Raw genomic sequence first — 5,961 nt, 5'->3', positions numbered from 1 at the left:
TCTTTCTGAGATGTCTCGTTACCTTGGTTGTTCGTGGTGTTTAATAGACTATTTCTTCATCTGGGAAATGTATTTTCTTCAATGGAAATGTATTCTGCGGTTTTTCCAGAAAGAAGATTTATTATATAAAGGTTTCTCTTTACCCTGCTGCAAAGAAGGCAGTTTTCCTTTGGTTTCCAGTAGGTAGCATCTAAGCCTCTTGGATCCCTGCTTTATGTGAAGCCTTAGAAATGCCTTTTTATTTTCTTGTAGATATTTAATCATGCTTGCTATCCTCAGTTTCAGTTCCTGTCAGTGTTAGCAACAGTTTCAGTAATGTTTGCTCAGATTCCTCTAGGGCTAAGTGGTGATCTGTCTCGGAGGGCATGGGAGGAGGGTCCCTCTGTTTTGGGGGCTGGGGGCTGTGGCTCAGCCTCAGTTTTGCAACCATGGCTGGTAAAAAACAATTGTTGTTTATCTGCCATCAGCTTTTCTTCTTTCTGCCCTGATGACTTGGCCCTGCCATCAACAGAGTGGAGCTCCCAGTACTCCCAAGCAGGGCTGTTCTTAGAAGTCACTGCACCTTCTCATTCCCTCACCCCCTACAAGGAGCTCCAGCAGCTGCAAGAGGCACTTCTTTATTTCTTCTAGTCCTCCGCCCAACACCTGAGGTTCCGACCTGTGGTAGCTCTTATGAGCTGATCCCACATTCAGACATGCTGGTGTGCAGTTTGGGTGTTTTTTGTTGAGTTTTAGATGTTCAGCTTATTGTTGTTTCAAGGGGAGAGATCTGGGGATGTCTCTCACTCCACTATGTTTCCGAAATCCAAGTTAATTTTCTTAAAGTATAGTTTTTATACAATCTTATGTGTGTTTTTATTTTATTTTATTTTATTTTAGGCAAGGCAACCCTTGGTTGACCTCATAGACTGCAAGGACCTTGTCAGTTTATGAGCCCTTAATTTATTTATTTTTATTTTTATTTTTTATTTTTTTTGTGCTTACAGCTCCTGGTCTTCTTAGGTGGTCTGCCATCCAAGTACTAACCAGGCCCGACCCTGCTTAGCTTCCGAGATCAGAAGGGATTGGGCTTGTTCAGGGTAGTACGGCTGTAGACCATTCTTATGTTTTGATACTAGTTTCAAGTATACAGTTTAGTGTTTAACATTTTTATACCTTACAATGAGATCACTCCACAAATTCTAGTAATCATCTGTCACCATGTAAACTTATCACAGTATTATTAACTATATTCCTCTTCCCCTTTTTACTCATTCTTCCACTCCCTCTCTTCTGGTACCCATCCCCTTGATCTCTGTTTCTATGAGTCTGTTTGCTTTTTGCTTGTTTTGTTTTTAGATTCCACATATAAGTGAAACCATATGGGGTTTGTCTTCCTCTGCCTGACTTATTTCACTTAGCTTAATACTCTCTAGATCCACCCATGTTATCACAAATGGCAAGATTTCATTCTTTTTATTCCTGCATAATATTCCACTGCATTTATGCATCATCACTTCTTTATCCATTCATCTATTGATGAGCGCCTAGGTTGCTTCCATTTATTGGTGATTGTAAATAATGCTGCAATGAGCATAGTGGTGCACATATCTTTTCAAATTAGTATTTTCATTTTCTTTATATAAATACTTGGAAGTGAAGTTGTTGGGTCATGTGATTATATAATAATATCTTATAAATTAGTAATAAAGAGTAGTATATACCAATAGACATGTGGAAATGAAAATGAACAAATAATTCATAAAGTAGAAATACATAAAGCAAAAGAAAACACAAATTAAATCAGCAAGATCAATTTGACAGTTGAATGACCATATCATGTAATTGTGAAGCTTTAGTGAAATAGGTAACTATATGACAATTGATAGGAATATAAATTGCCCAATATTTCTGAAAAGAAATGTGTTATATGTACCCACTTAGTCCCTACAAAAAAAAAAAAAAAAACTGCACATACCTTTGACCAAGCAGCACAATCACTTGGAATTTATAAAAAGGAAATAATGAGATATTCTTAAAAGTTATTACATAATAATATCAATAATAATCCTCAATATTTATTGAGAGCTTTTAAGATGTCAAACAATACATGAAGTACTTCCTGTACATGAATTTTTTTAATGTCCATGACAACCCAAAATGTTAATATTTTCAATTCATTTTACAAATGCAGGATACAAGGGTTAGAAAAATTAAGTGGCTTGCCAAGATCACAAATCCAGTGAGCAACAAATCCAGGATTTAAACACAGACCCTGTGTGCCTCCACAACCTGAGCTCTTGCACTATCCCCCTATTGTTTTAAAAAATATAGTGGTTAATAAATTATAGTGTAACCATATCAAAAATGTCATACAGCCATTCAAATCACAGTGTATCATATTTAGTGACAAGAATATGCTCATCATTTCCTAAGTGAAAAAATGTTTTGCATTTTAGAGCACATGTTCACCTATTTTATAATGTATGTCATTCTGGGGGCATGAAAAAAAATGCCTGTCTATGCCAATAAAGGATAATGCAAAAATCAGAGACAGGAGCAAACTTGCTTTGCCCACTTTTCTCGCTACAACAGCCCTGTGCTTCTGATACAATGCAGGCAGTTGAGATCATGTCCATTGTAAGCAAACAGCTAATATCATTGGTGGTGGTTTTCCTGTGATCCCTTCATGTCCATGTTTTCTGAAAGCAATCTCCCGACATTTACTATTACAGTCCTTCCGATGCTTGTAAAAGCTTTTAATTCCCTGAATCACTCTCTTTATGTACCTCCCTATATATGTAAAATATCCAAATGGATTCTTCTTTTTTGAATGGGAACTGATTGATACAAGATTTAATGTTAGGAGACGGTGATACATGCCTTCTAAGAGGTGCCAAAGCAACAAAATTTCCTGAGATTTCACATCATCGTGTGGGCTAACATTCAGTTTTTCTTTAAGCTCTTCATTAGCAGTACCTCTGTGCTTCAGTAACAACAGCTCTGTATGAACATCTGTAAAAAAATTACTGGCACTAACCAACCCTGTGGACTTCAAAACAATCCACCCAGCGGACATGTACCTAAATAAAGATGTTGAATTTGAGTGTCTTCAGAACTTTACTCAGAGAAAATTGGTCTTAGTCTAGATGCTTGTTGTAAACAGATCTGGCTTGTTTCTTATAATTACCATTGTTATTATTTATAAATAGCTTTAATAAAACAGAATTAAAATGAAGATAAGATTAAAAAGAATTCGAATTAAGTCAAGTCGAAAGCCTAGACTAAAAGGACAAAAGGGAACAGCAGTGAGAGAGCGTAATAATAATAATGATATCTCGGATTTATATAGCTCTCATCCTCCCATGAGTGCAATGTGAATATAAAAAACATATATAAGTAAATGAAAAAGTAAATGCAGTTTTGAATTTTCAAGTCTGAGTTTAAAAACCTGTGGCAGAAGAGAGTAGCAAATCAAGAATCAAGATTACAAGATCAATTTGAAAAGTTGCTGATGGAAACACATATTTCAACAAACTGCTTCTCCTGTTAATGGGGCAGCATTCTCAAAATAAACCTAAAACTTATGTGTCAAAAATGAGAGAATCAAAATAAATGAGCAAATAAGAGAGGCGAAATCTGTTTCTCATATATAACTATTAAAATACTACTTTGTTCATGAAACTTTCTTAAATTGCTCCAGCTACAAGTGATCTCTGAATTTCTTAATTTTACATAGGTTTTATGGGGGTGCATACTTAGCACATTCTACCTGTACTGGGATTATTTATGTATATTCCTATCTTTCACCAGACCATCAGTTCCCAAACTTAGTGTTCTTTAGAATAACAATAAAATATATTAAAATCTATATTTAAGGGCCTTATTCTCAGAGATTCTTATTCAGTGCATCTTGGGTGGGCCCTGGAACTGGCATTCTTAATATGCACTTCTGGTAAACTGGCGCGGGTGTTTTTTTTTTTTTAATTTAGTGTTGAAATAGAAAAAATATATTAGTTTCAAGGTATACAGTACATCGGTTAGAGATTTATACAGTTTGTGAAGTAATCCCACCAATTAATCTGTCACCTATCTGGCTCAAGACATAGCCATTACAATGCTATTAACAATATTCTCTACACTCTACTATATATCCCTGTGACTGTTTTGTAACTACTAATTTGCACTTCTTCATCTCGTCACCTCTTTCTCCAGCCACCGCCCTACCCAAGCCTCCTCCCCTTTGGTAGTTACAAGATTGTCCTCTGTATCTATGAATCTGTTTTAATTTATTTTGTTTCCTTTGTCCTTTTGATTCTGCAATAAGTGAAAACACATGATATTTATCTTTTTCTGTCTGACTTATTTCACTCAGCATAATACCCTCTAGGTCCATCCATGTCATTGCAAATGGTAGAATTTAATTTTTATGGGTGAGTAATATTCCATTCTATATATGAACCATAATTTGTTTTCCAAATCATCAATTGAATGGCATTTAGGTTGCTTCCATATCTTGAATTTTGTTAATAACACTGCCATGAACATAAGGGTGCATAGATCATTATGAATTAGTGTTTTGGTTTTCTTTGCATAAACGCCCAGAGTAAAATTCCGAGGTCATAAGGTAGTTCGATTTTTAATTTTTTGAGGAACCTCCAAAATGTTTCCCATGGTGGCTGTACCAATTTGCAATCTTAACAACAGTGTATGAGAGTTCCTTTTTCTCCACATCCTTATCAACATTTGTTGTTTTTAGATTTATTGATGATAACCAATATAGCAGGTGTAATTTGATATCTCATTGTGGTTTTAATTTGCATTTCTCTGATGATAAGTGACCTTGAGCACCTTTTCATATGTGTATTGATCATCTGTATTTCCTCTTTAGAAAAATATTCAGTGTTCTGCCAATTTTTTTTTTAATTTGGAATATTTATTTTTTGGAGTTGAGTTGTATGAGTTCTTTATATATATTTGGATATTAACCTCTTATCAGATGTATCATTAGCAATTATCTTCTCCCAATCAGTCAGTTGTCTTTTTATTCTGTTGATGGTTTCCTTCACTGTACAAAAACATTTTAGTTAGATGTAGTCTCATTTGTTTATCGTTTTTCTTTTGTTTCACTTGTTAAAGGACATATATCAGATAGGAAATTACTAGTAGCAGTATCAGAGAGTTTACTGCCTATGTATTCTTCTAAAAGTTTTATGGTTTCGGGCCTTGCATTCAAGTCTTTAATCTATTTTGAGTTTATTCTTCTATATGGTATAAGAAGGAGGTCCAATTTCATTTTTTTTTGCATGTATTGGTCCATTTTTCAAAACACCATTTGTTGAAGAGACTGCCTTTACCTCCATTGTATATTCTTATCTCCTTTGTCATAGATTAAATGACCATATTGACATGGATTTATTTCTGGGCTCTCTATTCTGTTTCATTGATCTGTGTGTTTGTTTTTGTCTCAATACCATGTTGTTTTGATTATTATGGCCTTGTATTATACTTTGATATCAGATAGTGTGATATCTCTTGCTTTGTACTTTTTTCTCAAGTTTTTCATGGCTATTTGAAATCTTTTATGGTTCCATATAAATGTTCAGATTATTGGTCTTGTTCTCTAGAAAATGTCATTAGTATTTTGATAAAATTACATTGAAAATATAGATTGCTTTAGGTAGTATGGCCATTTTAACAATGTTGATTCTTTCTACCTGTGAGCATGATATGTGCTTTTATTTATTGTATTTTCTTTAGTTTCTTTTTTCAATGACTTGCAATTTTCTAAAAACAGGTATTTTACCTCCTTGCTTAATTTGATTCCTAGGAATTTTATTGTTTTTGATGCAGTTGTAAATGAGATTGTTTTTTTAATTTCTCTTTCTGATAGTTCATCATTGGTCTATAAAAATGCCACTGATTTCTGAATATTAATTTTGTATTCTGCAACTTTACTGAATTCATTAATAAATTCTAAAA

General features: G+C 34.1%; 1 pseudogene; it reads right to left on the bottom strand.

Moving 5' to 3' along the window:
- Positions 1-977: 977 nt before the first annotated feature.
- Positions 978-1,096, bottom strand: LOC120599909 (uncharacterized; annotated as a pseudogene).
- Positions 1,097-5,961: the final 4,865 nt, after the last annotated feature.

This window comes from Pteropus medius, unplaced genomic scaffold, assembly GCF_902729225.1.
Source record: "Pteropus medius unplaced genomic scaffold, Ma_sr-lr_union100, whole genome shotgun sequence".
Lineage (NCBI taxonomy): Eukaryota > Metazoa > Chordata > Mammalia > Chiroptera > Pteropodidae > Pteropus > Pteropus medius.
The sequence above is the reverse complement of the archived record's forward strand: the minus strand, read 5'-3'. Positions and strand labels throughout refer to the sequence as shown.